Below are 14736 nucleotides of genomic sequence, written 5' to 3' on the forward strand. Positions count from 1 at the left end.
GTCTGACACTGACAGTGTACTGACGGTGCCACCACCGGTCCTCTTGGGTTCTAGGCGGTGCCACCACTCGACCTCTTGGGTTTTGGGCGGTGCCATCGCCCAGTTCAGTGGTGCCACTGCCAGACCTCTCGGGTTCTGGGCGATGCCACCGCCTAGTCTATTTCAGCTCACTGGTTGGGCTCCAAACTTGGCCCAAACCAGTCCAAACTCGGGCCCAATTGGCCCCTAATCAGGTTATAGGATTAACCCTTAATCCTAACCCTAATTATATATAAATTATGAGATTAAGACATAGTCCTAAGCAAGTTTTTAACCAGCAACGTCGAGTTTCCTTCCAGCAAGCTTTCCGGCGATTTTCCAACGGACTTCCGAGACACCCTCGGATTTCTTCCGACGGACTCCTAGCAGGCTCCCGATCTTGTGGCGAGTTCAGCGAGTCTTTAGCAAGTAGCCGAACCTTCTCGGTGATCTCTGTGAACCTCCGACGATCTCTTTGGTGGACTTCTGAAAACTTCGACAAGTCCCCGATTTCTTCTCGGTTGGTTCCGGCAGCACTTCCGACGAATCTTCGGACTCTCGGCGGACTCTCGAACACCCATCGAACTTGACTCCAGTACTTCATTTTGCTTCATGCCTTGCTATCGTAGTTAATCATGCACATGTAAAAATACACTTCGATCTAGACAATTAATCCTAAGCATCTAATCAAGTTGTTCGGCATGTCATTGGTCCCTCGACGCTTCATCCGATTCTTTGGCACATTGTCCTCTCTTATAGCCTATTGCCCAATCGGCCAGTTGACTCCGCAACTCCAATATCCTTGGCGCAATACCCGCTCTTCTTGGCCCGATGCCCGAATCCACGGCCCGAAGCCTTCTGTCGATACATCGACCGATCCACCGGCCCGATGTCCAATCTTCTGACATGTTCCTCCGGCCCAACATGATTTTCCTGCTTTAATTATCTCATCCTGATCGAAGCATCCTACGTCACTCAAAATGCAGATTAAATCATAAACACATATCAAGTGGTTTCATCATCAAAATATGAGATTCAATAGAAGCTACTACGGTGCCTATAGCACGACCGCTCTACACACACAAGCAGAAAGCATGAGCTAGCCCACCCTCGTTGAGCGTTGGCCCACTCGCCTAGTTGCATAGCACCTTTAGGACTAGGACATTGCTAATCTACTACCATCATTGCCGAAACATTTCTCCTCTACTTCCACTATGCCTTTCTCCATTCGTCACCCTCCACAATAAGAACTGCAAGAGATATCGACGAAGCGCCCACTGTTTCCTCTCGGCAGTTACACAATAGGAGGCCGAGCACTGATTGCCTTGCCCTCGGAGGTGCACAACATCTACTCGTGTGGGTTTCACTGCCGCTCTATCATGAATAAAACTGTAAACGAGGTGTTTGATATAATGCTTATGTATGTCCATGTCTTTCAGTTTTATTCATGCTTTGCTCAACATGTAAAGGGCTGGTAGTAGGTTTAGTAGCCCATTTTCTTTGGTTTTGGTGGCTGTCCTAGGCTTACAAACAAAGTTTGTGTCATGTGGGCACTTGTGAAAATTTTGATCTATAGTGGATCATTTTGGACAATTTGTTGTACGATCATTCAGAGCTTGTGAAATCTATTTGTAATTTGCATTAGCTATGAAGTGTTTGCTGAAATGATTGCTTGTGGATCCCAAATGAGACACTTTCTCTAACCTATTTTCTCTTTTATCGGTTCTAAGAGACCATAGGAGGTTTCGGGGAGGCTAATCTTTGCGGACAGACACGTAAGAGTGTCGCATGACTTAAGTAAAACGAGCTAAGTGCGTGACACATGGTATCAAAGTGAGACAAGCACTCATAGAAATACTTGGCATACAAATGTGGGGGACCTAGTAGGACCGCGTTAAGGGCAGCCATCATGCATGACTATTTAGGGAAAAACGAGCATGAAAATATAGGAAAAAAGAGTCACTTAGAGGAGCAGATGTCTGAGATTTACATTCAAAGGAATGGCCAACCCTTTACGCAAGAGGCACCACAAGAAATGCTAGTCATACGTGCCTTGCAAACCAATCATATGAGTGATGGCAAGTGTGACTTAATACACAATATTTTTGCTTATTATTTTTATTTGATATTTTATTACTTTATATTGTTTACTACTTAAATATATTATGATGTCCATAGATCTATGCAATGGGAATCAAATCATGATGAGATCACGATAATGAGACCGATTCGCCTTTAAACACATATCCTAAATAATCTCGATTATAGGTTACTCGAGAGGGACATTGAGATAACTAGACAGACTAGTATGTTGTATACCAATCCATATGATGGATGCAGCTGATCTCATAGCTGCTCATGTGAGGACACTAGGGATTGATCTCTTGAGGGGATCGGCCTCCTTGGAACTCTATAGGGGTTCCTCCCTCCAAGTTGCTGCTCAAAGGCTGCAGAAAAGATTCATCTATTGCTTATCAAAAGAGAAGGAATACATGACTATTTATAGGGCTTCTAAACCCTAACTCATAATAGGACTCCTACTTAAGACTCTTACTTCTAACCAACTCCTAATATGACTCATACTCAAGACTCCTATTCCCTTACAACTCCTAATTCTTCTCTAAGAAAAAATCTCCTAACAGAATATCCCTTTTAATTAGGACTCTCTTAGTTAGTCCTAATAGAATGTCCCTCTCAATTAGGACTCTCATAGCTAGAGTCCTAACAGACCCACCCTCTTCAAATCAGCCTTGTCCTCAAGGCTGAGATTCCATGAACTTAGGGAACCGGGTCTTCAGCTCCTCATATGGTTCCCATGTGGCGTCTTCAAGTGGTAGATTATTCCAATGCACTAGTACTTCAGTAGAGGGATGTCGGCGATGCATCACGATCCTGCGATCGAGGATGGCCTGTGGTTGGGCTTGAATAACTCCATCCTCAGTTGTGTTGGGCAGTTGGATCTGGGGTGACTCGTGTTCTCCCAACTTGGGCTTTAGGCATGATACGTGGAAGACAGGGTGAATTTTGGCATCTTCAGGTAATTTAAGTCTGTATGCCACGGCTCCAATACGCTCTGTGATCTGATAGGGCCCATAAAAACGTGGGGATAGCTTCATGGAGGCTCGAGTATTGATAGAGAGTTGCTTGTATGGTTGTAGGCGAAGATAAACCCAATCTCCCACTGAAAATTCTCTTTCACTTCGTCGTGTGTCGGCTTGCTGCTTCATTCTGGCTTGAGTGGTAGAGAGATTATCTTTTAACAATTGTAAGAGTTTGTCCCTATCAATCAATTCTTGGTCAACCTGATCTACCTTGGCCGAGCCAATTACATACTTTGGAATCACAGGTGCTGGTCGACCATACAATGCTTCATAAGGGGCACATTTTGTAGATGAATGATATGTAGTATTATACCACCATTCGACCCAAGGAAGCCATTTTGCCCACTCTTTTGGTCGGTCGCTAGCGAAACACCGGAGGTACATCTCTAAGCACTTATTTACCACCTCTGTTTGGCCGTCAGTTTGTAGATGATATACTGTGCTCATCTTGAGTTTGGTGCCTTGTAACTGAAATAACTCGGTCCAAAATTTACTAGTGAAGATCCTGTCACGATCACTTATGATGGACCTTGGCATCCCATGCAGTTTAACAATATTTTCTATGAAAATCTGAGCAATACTAGCAGCAGTGTAGGGATTTCTCATAGCACAAAAATGAGCATATTTCGTAAGTCGATCAACCACCACGAGAATCGTGCTTTTACCTTTGGAAGATGGCAGCCCTTCAATGAAGTCCATGGAGATGTCAGTCCATACTGAGTCTGGTATGGGTAGTGGTTGTAGCTTCCCTAGATTTGCCACAGTTTCACCCTTGTGCTGTTGACATACATCACATTGTGCCACATATTCAGCAATAATTTTTTTCATCCCTCTCCAATAAAAATTTTACTTCACTCTTTTGTAGGTTCTTAGGAATCCAGAGTGCCCTGCTGAAGGTATAGAGTGCATTTCATGCAAGATGATTGCGATGCAAGGGGAGTCAGGTATAAGCACAATGCGACCTTTGTAGCGTAAATCCCTCGAATCCTAGGTGTAGTGGGTTATTGCACTTGGATCCTCCTCCAATTTTTTTATGATCTTGCTGATCTCTGGATCCTTCTTCCATTCTTCCCTAATGTCCTCGAGGAGACCGGTGATAGGAAGGGAGATGGCTGAAACCTTAGCTTGTTCAGGTAACCGTGAGAGTACATCTGCAACAACGTTTTCTTTCCCCTTTTTGTAAATAATTTCATAATCAAATCCAAGAAGTTTGGTTACCCATTTTTGCTGCTCAGGGGATGATATCTTTTGCTCCAAAAAGTACTTTAGGCTTTTATTGTCAGTTTTAATTTGAAATCGCCGGCCGATTAGGTAGGGTCTCCACCTCGTTACTGCGTGTACAATGGCAAGCATCTCCTTATCATACATATACTGACATATTTTGATGGGAGGGAGATAATGCCTTGCTAGTGTATGCGAGTGGTCTACCATTTTGTATGAGAACGGCTCCAATTCCGACTCCAGATGCGTCGGCCTCAATGATGAAGGGTTTATTGAAATCTGGTAGCGCAAGCACCGACGTTGTTGTCATGGCTGCTTTAAGTTTGTCGAAGGCAGCAGAGGCTTTGTCCGACCATTGAAAAGCATCTTTTTTCAGTAAAGAAGTGAGTGGTGCACTGATCTTCCCATAGTCCTTAACAAATTTTCGGTAGTAGCCCATTAGTCCAAGGAACCCCTATAGTAATTTCACGTTTGTAGGTTTCGGCCAGCCTTGCATTGCCTCAATTTTTGTTGGGTCTACCGCCACTCCTTCTTCTGATATTATATGCCCAAGGTACTCTACTTTTTGTTGGAGAAAGCTGCACTTTGGTTGCTTAACAAAAAGAGTATTCTCCCGAAGAATTATCAAAACAATCCGTAAATGTTGAAAGTGAGTCTCAAGAGAAGGGCTGTAAACGAGAATATCATCGAAAAATACCAGCACAAATTTACGAAGAAAGCTCCAAAATATATCATTCATGAGACTTTGAAAGGTTGAAGGAGCATTAGTGAGTCCAAAAGGCATTACCAAGAATTCATAATGGCCATCATGTGTGCGAAATGCAGTTTTTGGAATGTCATCGTTACATACCCGAATTTGGTGGTAACTGGATCGGAGGTCCAACTTCGTGAAGACTCGAGCTCCTTTCAATTCATCAAGAAGTTCATCCACCACTGGTATTGGGTATTTGTCCTTGACGGTGATGCCATTTAAAGCTCGGTAGTCGATGCACATCCGCCAAGTTCCGTCCTTCTTGCGTACAAGTAGCACCGGTGAGGAATAGGGGCTGCAACTTGGTCGAATCACCCCTGTTTCAAGCATCTCCTTTACGATCTTTTCAATTTCATCTTTCTGGAGGTGAGGATATTGGTATGGTCGAGTGTTCGCTGGTGGCTTGCCCGGAAGGATTGGAATTCGATGGTCATGTTGCCGAGAAGGAGGAAGACCGCATGGTTCAGCAAATATGTCGGCAAATTCAGTAAGCAATTGGGCAAGATTTTGATCTTCAAATTCTATTTTCTTCCCCTCTGGTTGCTGCTGGAGGTGCATCAAAAAGGCACCATTTACCTTGTGTAAAACTTTCTCCATTCGTTGGGTCGAAACAGTGGTAACGTTGCTTCCGCGCTTCCCGCGTAGGATGATCTGTTTGCCCTTACAGTAGAATTTCATAATTAATTTAGAAAAGTTCCAAGAGACATCACCTAGTGTAGTCAGCCATTCTATACCAAGCACTGCCTTATAGTCATCGATTGGTAGGAGGAAGAAATCGGTGATAATTTCTTGGTCTTGCAGTAATAGTTTCACTTGCGGGCATCTTTGGTCGCACTTTAGGATTCTACCGTCGACAACCTTTACATCGAACTTGCTGCAACCTTCAATATGCAGTGCCATCCGAGTAGCAACCTTACTATTCAGGAAGTTATTAGTGCTACCCGTGTCGATGAGAACAGTGATCGGCTGTTGTTTGAGAAGGCCTCCAACTTTCATCGTTTGCGGATTTGAATAGCCGGCTAGTGCATGTACCGTAATGTCGGTCGGCTGTGGCTCTTCTTCCATATCTTCTTCTTCATATTCAAGGCTCTCTTCTAGATGTTCAATGACCTCTTCTTCTACTAGTTCAATCATAAGAAGTCTACCTTTTTTACAGCGATGCTCGCGGCTCCACGGCTCGTCGCAATGCCAACATAACCCCTTCGCAGATCGCTCCCGAAGTTCTTCTCTTGTTAACCTTTTCGGTGCAGGGACTCGGTTGATAGCAGGGGGGACTGAGAACTTTAGTATTGTAGGTCGTGGAGTGATCCTTGTCCTCCGGGCTTTATGGTTCAATCGCTCCTCTTAAAGTCGTGCAAAAGAGATGGCTGCCATAAGCGTGTATGGTTGTCGCGCCTTAACTTCTCCCCGGATCTCCGGCTTTAAGCCCTCAATAAAAGTCCCCAATAACTGTTTTTCAGACCAATCATGAGTTTGATTAGATAACCTTTCAAACCTGGTTTGGTACTCCTGAATGGTGGAGGTTTGTCGGATCTTTGCTAGTTGTCCGTCAATGTTCTCGTAATAAGTTGGTCCGAAACGGATCAGTAGTCCTTCTTTGAATTGTCGCCATGAAAGGGCTCCATAAGTGTGTTCAAACCAGTCAAACCATTGTATGGCATCCCCTTCAAGATGTATAGCTGCAATTTCCACCATGGATGCATCCGCAGTTTTATGGTACCGAAAATATCGCTCAGCGCGCGAGATCCAACCAATTGGGTCTCCTTCTTCCCATCTAGGGAAGTCCACTCTCATGCGCGAATAGTTGGGGTCGGTCATAGAGCCTCCCCTCTCTTGGAATTCATCTCTTTGGGCATGATGTGATTGGTTAGAGCTCTCTCCTTGATGTGATTTCTTCGGGCTTGGTGGTCAGCCCAAACTGAATTCGGTAAGGAGAGTCCGAATCTTATACTCAATTCGTGCCTCAAAGGCTTCAAATTTTGCATTGATTGCCTCCTCAGATGCCATAGTATATGACTCCAAATCTGTGATGTTAAGATCTCTCTTTTGTTGATGAGTTAAAGGCATGTATAGATTTGATAGAAATCAGTGAAAGTTTGCTGCAGAATTGTGTTGTCTTGTAAGAGCAGAATTATCGTCGAAGAAACAGTGGTTTCTCGACGAAATCTCCACAAAAAATTTGAGAGATTTGAGGAGAGAGTTGACAGCAATATCTCAGTTTATATGATAGCAAAGATGTCCATCAAGAAAATTTCGACAGTAATAGCAAGAAAATTGGTGTAAGTTGCGATAGCAGAATTCTCGTCGAAAAATTTTAGCAACTTACGATGAAAATTTGCAGCAATATAGGAACGAATTTTTTTTTTTTTTTGGATTTTCAGATAGGGATAAATAAATTGCAGCAGCAGTAAGGTAGAAAACCAGAACCTGTTGCAATTCACGGGGAGATCAAAGGTTGATCTACGGTGGTGGAGATGATGGTGGAATTCGGCAACGATCTTTTAAGCAATTGTGGGAATTGCTTTGGATGGTTGTGGAGGGTTGATGGATGGCAATGGAAGGGCAGCGAGATGCCAAGAACGCTGCTCTGATACCAGGTGTTAGAACCCTTGCAGATTCTAAACTTGGGATTGATCTCTTTAGGGGATCGGCCTCCTTGGAACTCTATAGGGGTTCATCCCTCCAAGTTGCTGCTCAAAGGCTGCAGAAAAGATTTATCTATTGCTTATCAAAAGAGAAGGAATACATGGCTATTTATAGGGCTTCTAAACCCTAACTCCTAATAGGACTCCTACTTAAGACTCTTACTTCTAACCAACTCCTAATATGACTCATACTCAAGACTCCTATTCCCTTACAACTCCTAATTCTTCTCTAAGAAAAAATCTCCTAACAGAATATCCCTTTTAATTAGGACTCTCTTAGTTAGTCCTAATAGAATGTCCCTCTCAATTAGGACTCTCATAGCTAGAGTCCTAACAGATAGGAATCACAAGAAGTTATGATCGGCAAGAGTTGTCTACCTTTTGGGCTTAGTGTGATTGGTCGAGTCCCTCAAGGTTACACTAAGATGCTGATTAGATCTCGATCCCCACTAGAAGTCTACCGGAGACTTCCGTTTCACATGCTGAGGGTGTCGCGTGACTTGCTAGTAAAATAGTGGGAGCATATTAAGATAGAAGTCCATATCTTGATTGTTTATTTTTTTATAAAATCTGTATGTTATTTATTTTTGCTGCATATTTATTTTCAGAAAATGTCGCTTTCAAATCTCTTACGTGGCATACTTGATGTCAACTACTTCACTGGTCTAAATTATACAGATTGGCTTCGCAACTTGAGAATTGTTCTCACGGCGGAGAAAATCACGTACGTCCTTGATATAATGATGCCTACGCCCAAGGAAGGGGCAAGCGAGGATGACTGAGGGAACACAGGTTCAGAACCATGTCCTAAAAATGATTGAGTAGATAGAGAAACTCACAAGTCTAGGAATAGTCCTAAAGGATAACCTGTGTGTGGATCTTATGCTTTAGTCCCTACCAGATTCCTTTTCACAGTTCATAATGAATTTTAATATGAACAAGCTTTAGATAGTCTCCCTGAGCTCCTTAATATGTTGAGGCAAGTAGAGAGCACTATTAAGAAAGAAAAGTTGATTCTCTATACTGGTGAGACTAGAAAAAAAAGGAAAGTAGAAAAGTCCCTTAAGAGGGGCAAGGGCAAGGGCAGGCCGGGTAAAGCAAAGATTGTTAAGAAAGACCTGGCAAAGGACAAAGGCCAATGCTTCCATTACAGTAAAGATGGGCATTGGAAGAGGAACTACAAAGAATACCTTGTAGAGAGGGAAAAATAGAAGCTTGGAAAAGCTTCAGGTACATTTATGATCAATTTCTATTTGTCAAACTCTTATGATAACACATGAATATTGGATACCAGTAGTGCTTATCATATTTATAATTCATTGTAGGTTCTGACAAGACCTAGGAGATTGGCGAGAGGTGAGATGGACCTCAAGATGGACAACGGAGCAAAAGTTGTTGTAGTAGCTGTTGGCGAGGTTGCCCTACATCTGTATGGTGGAGCTATTATTGCATTGTATGTGTGCTATTTTGTTCCTTCTATGATCAAAAATATTATTTCTATTTCATATTTAATAGTTAGTGGATATAAATTAGTTTTTGAGAACAATGGTTATTCAATATTATTAGATGATGAGATCATCACGAGAGGAACATTGCATAATGGTTTGTTTATGCTAAACACTGCTTCATATATCATAAAATATAAGTGTGTCCAAGAGGAAACGAGATGAGGTGAACAGTGCATACTTGCGGCATTATAAGCTAGGTCACATCCATGAGGGAAGGATTCAAAAGTTGCTAAAGGATAAATATCTAGATCCATTCGACTACAAGTTATATGCAACTTGCAAGCCTTGCTTTCGTGGATAAGTCACCAACTTAATGGAATTGGAGAGAGAGCCACTGAGCTGTTGGAACTCATACATAGTAATAATGTATATGGACCCATGTCAACTCATACCATAGGTGGTTACTTATACTTTATTACTTTTATTAATAATTTCTCAAGGTATGAACATGTGTACTTGATGAAGTACAAGTCCGAAGCCTTTGAGAAATTCAGAGAGTATAAGAATAAAGTGAGAACCAGATTGGAAAGAGTATCAAGACTCTTTAATTAGATCGAGGAGGTGAGTACTTGAGTACAGAGTTCACCCAATTCCTCAAGGACCATGAGATTCTATCCCAATAGACATCTCCTTATACATCTCAGCTTAATGGTGTATCTGAAAGGAGGAATCGTACACTGTTAGACATGGTATGGTCAATAATGAGTTTCGCTGACCTACCCATCTCATTCTAGGGATACGCCCTAAAGATCATAACTTACCTTATGAACAGAGTTCCAACTAAATCGGTAGTGTCTACACTATATGAGATATGGAAAGGGAAGAAGCCTGATCTTAAGGTTGTTAAGATTTGAGGCTGCCCTGCCCATGTTAAAAGATATAACCCCGATAAGTTGGAATCAAGGACGAAGCAGTACAAGTTCGTGGGATACCCCAAGGAAACTTGTGGGTATTATTTCTATCATCCCGAGGTCCAAAAGGTATTTTGTATCCAAGAGAGCGATGTTCCTTGAGAAGGAACACATTCTTGGTGGAGACCATAAGAGTTTGATAGAGTTGAGCGAGGTTAGAGAACCTAGCTCAAGCACCACTCCATAGCCTGAGTTTATTCAGGTACCTAGCACACAAGTTTCAACTTTACGTAGGTCCGATAGAGTATTTCATCCTCCTAAGAGATATATGAGACATATTAGAAGAGAGGATATTGAGGATATTGATCCTCAAACTTACGAGGAGGCTATTACGAGTATAGACTCTGGGAAGTGGCAAGAAGTCATGAATTTTGAGATGGATTCCATGTACTCCAACAAGGTTTGGAACCTAGTTGATGCACCCGAGGGTGTTGCACCCGAGGGTGTTGCACCCATCGGTTGCAAGTGGATCTTCAAGAAGAAGATCGAAGTATATGGAAATGTAGAGACCTATAAAGTAAGACTAGTGGCTAAGGGGTATCGTCAAAGGCAAGGTGTTGACTATGACGAAACCTTCACACTCGTAGCCATGCTAAAATCCATCTGAATTCTATTGGCTTTTGCAGCACGCTATGATTATGAGATTTGACAGATGAATATGAAAACCGCTTTCCTCAATGGCAACCTCGAGGAGGAGGTGTATATGATATAGCCTAAGGGATTCATGTTCAAGAATTGCCCAAATAAGGTGTGTAGGTTGCTTAGGTCGATTTATGGACTAAAGCAAGCTTCCCAAAGTTAGAACATAAGATTTGATGAGGCAATCAAATCTTTTGACTTTATTAAGAACCAAGATGAGCCTTGTGTATACATGAAGGTAAGTGGGAGTGCTATCATCTTCTTGGAGTTATATGTGGATGACATCTTAATCATTGGGAATAATATAGAATGCTATCTACAGTAAAGACTTGGTTATCTAGACACTTCTCCATGAAGGACATAGGGGAAGCATCCTATATCTTGGGGATTTAGATCTATAGAGATAGATCCAAGAGGATACTTGGCTTATCCTAGTCCAAGTATATAGACACCATTGTGAAAAGGTTTGGCATGAAAAATTTCAAGAGATGTCTCATATCGTTGAGACATGGGATATCTCTTTCTTGGAGTATGTCCCTAAAGACTCCTAAAAAAAGGGCGAACATGGATAGGATACTATATGCCTCAGCAATAAGGTCTATCATGTATGTCATGCTATGTACCAAGCTTGATATAGCGCATGCTCTGAGTGTCACGAGCAGATATCAAGCGGATCCAAGCTTAGAACACTAGAAAGCAGTAAAATGCACCCTTAAGTACTTGAGAATGACTAAGAATCTTTTACTGGTATATAGGGGTAGTAACCTCAAGGTTGAAGGCTACACATACTCAAGCTTCCAATCTGACATTAATGATAGCAAGCTAAATTTGGGGTATGTGTACACTATGAATAGAGGAATAGTGTGCTAGAAGAGTTCCGAGCAAGATACTATTGTTGACTCGACCACAAAGGCGGAGCACATTGCTGCAGCAAAGGCAGCGATAGAGGGAGTCTAGATAAAGAAGTTTATCACATATTTGGGAGTCGTACTAGGCAACAAGGAGTCAATCCCCTTATAATACGACAAAGATGAGATGATTGCTTAAACAAATGAACCCAAGTCTTATCAAAAATCTAAGCACGTTTTGAGGAGGTTCCACTTGATCAAAGAGATCGTGACCCGAGGAGATGTAGTAGTGGAAACAGTTTCATCCGAAGATAACATCACAGATCCACTAACAAAGCTATTATTTCATATTGTCTTTGAGTGTCACAAGGGTCTAATGGGGATTAGACACATAGGTGATTAACAGTAGGTCAAGTGAGAGATTGCTAGTCATAGGTGTCCTACAAGCCAACCACGTGAGTGATGACACATAGTATTTTTACTTATTATTATTATTTTGTATTTTATCACTTTATATTGCTTATTGCTTGAATATATTATGATGTCCATGAATCTATGCAATGAGAATCAGATCATGATGAGATCATGATAATGAGACTGATTCACCTTTAAACACAGATCCTAAATAATCTCGATCATAGGTTACTCGAGAGGGACATTGAAATAACCGAACAAACTAGTGTGTTGTATACCCGTCCATATGATGGATGCAATTGGTCTCATAATTGCTCATGCGGGGACACTAAGGATACAATATAGGTGCTCATTAGAGAATGAGTTCACTTATTGATCCGCTAACGAAATACTGGATGGTTGATGATATCTTATTGTCAGACAACGATTTTGTAGTCCTAGTGGTGTATCTAGTCCTTAGACATGAGACACTAAGGATGTCTTATATGAGCACTCTATTCTTTGATATAGGACTTATAGCTTTGGAGATTCCATATCTAGCACAATCAATCATTGGTAGTGGTAGCCAACCTTACGAGGACTATTGAGTGTCGATAGAGGATCATCTGCTCTTGGTGTTATGAGAGGAATATCCTATGTATTTTTGTTCAGACAAATCCCTAGTCAGGGTCATTCGGGTTGAGAGAGAATGAGTTCTCCGAGAGAATCCGATTATAGTGAGACTTGAGTAGAAACTGTATGGGTTTGACAGCACCATACCTAGTATACAGTATCTAGGATATTAGATAGATAAGGGAATATAGGTATATGATAACTAAGGACATATAGGTCTAATGGATTGGATTCCCTTGTATCATTTGGGGACTACGGCGTAGTGGCCTAGTACGTTCGCAATCGATGAGTCGAGTGAATTATTATGGAGATAATAATTCATTGAGCCAAAAGGAGTTCTGACAGGTATAACTCACGATCAGCTCAATATTGAGCCTAGAGGGTCATACATATATGGTAGGCATTGCATTAAGTAGAGGTTCATATATAAGATATCCGCTGGAGCCCCTATCTTATTGAATATCCAATAAGCCCCTGAATTGTTGGATCCTATGGATAAGATCCAATCAGAGCTCATAAGAGATTATTGGATAAAGATCCACTAATCTAAGAGGCTTGGATAGTTGAATGAAGATCTAATACCCAATAGGGTAGGATCCATTAGGGTTATGTTGATAAAGGACCTCTATAAATATGAGGAAACTAATGGCTCATAGACTAGAGCCTCTTTGGGTTGCCATCTCCTATTCTCCTCTCCTTCTCCTCAGATAGCAGGCTTGGAGATTTGAGGAGCATCATCGCAGCCCTATTGTGTGGATCACCGCTAGAGAGGAGGATGCTTAATCTCCTTCACCCTCTCCTAGAGATCTACAAGGATTTAGAGATATACGATCTCTCTAGGTAACATAATCTATCTCACATGTGACCTTTAAGTTTTATGGATTTTACGCACCGATCTTTGCACGATGACGAACACATCGATGGGAAATTTGGGGATTTTATTTTATGTTCTTTCGCTATGCATGTGATGCCGCCCCCAAGATTTTCCTATAAGAACAAGCAAGCTTGGAAGAATGCGTAGCACACAAAGGTAGGATGGATGAATTCAAGCTACGACTCGATGTTGGCAACCATACTTGATGGTGCTCAAGGCAAGCGAGGCGCTTGGTAATGGATGAGACCATACTAGGTGGAATGAGTTGTTCAACAGTCGAAAGAGTTATGCAAAGCTCATAGAGTTGAGGGGAATTGCTAACTCGAAGAATTTGGTACTCATGCAAGGGCTTGTATGCAGACGATGGAATGTTCGTGGCCATCCCAAGGCGACCAAAACTTGGTGCCATGGAGCATTGAAACTTTATCTTCAACATAAGAATGATACATCCATAGGAGGCTGAAGTGTGCAGTGAGTTCAGCATATTGCTAGGCCTTAAGGGGTGCAGCGTGTTATTATCAAGAGCACTAAGACAGGGGGGGAGGGAATTAGTGCAGCGGAAAACTTTCGTCAGTTAAAAAGACTTTCGTACGACGAAATCAGATTTCGATGGAAACCGTTTCGAAAAGATCTTTAACTTGAGAGTATGCGAAAGTGTAATTGATGTAAAGCAATGAAGGCAGTTTGCAGTTTAAGATAACAAGTAGAAAGTAAATGCAAACCGAGATTTAGAGTGGTTCGATCAATCTTGACCTACATCCACTTTTGGCATCCTCCCCCGATGAGGTCACCGACATCCACTAGAGGCCTTCCTTCAATAGGCGAAGGCTAACCACCATTTTACATCTTTTCTCATTTTGACGGGCTTAGGAGACAACCCTTATAGATTTTCACTCCTCTCTTGAATGAACAACACTTAGAAAGAAAGAGGGAGAAGAACTTCTAGCATTTTACAATACTTTTAAGCTCTCAAATACTCAGAATAAAAGCAAGCTTTCGATGCCCTTTCATGCAAGAAAGGGTGGGGTTTATATGGGCCCCAATCAGTTTGAATTTGAAGCTAAAAAATATCATCTCCCGGATTTTTGGGGTCCTAACAGTACCACCACCATAATTGGGCGGTACTACCACTTAGTATCTAACACTAGGCGGTACTACCACTCAGTCTGGGCAGTACTACCACTCAGTCTGGGC

This window comes from Musa acuminata, chromosome BXJ2-9 (genome assembly GCF_036884655.1).
Source record: "Musa acuminata AAA Group cultivar baxijiao chromosome BXJ2-9, Cavendish_Baxijiao_AAA, whole genome shotgun sequence".
Classification (NCBI taxonomy): Eukaryota; Viridiplantae; Streptophyta; class Magnoliopsida; order Zingiberales; family Musaceae; genus Musa; species Musa acuminata.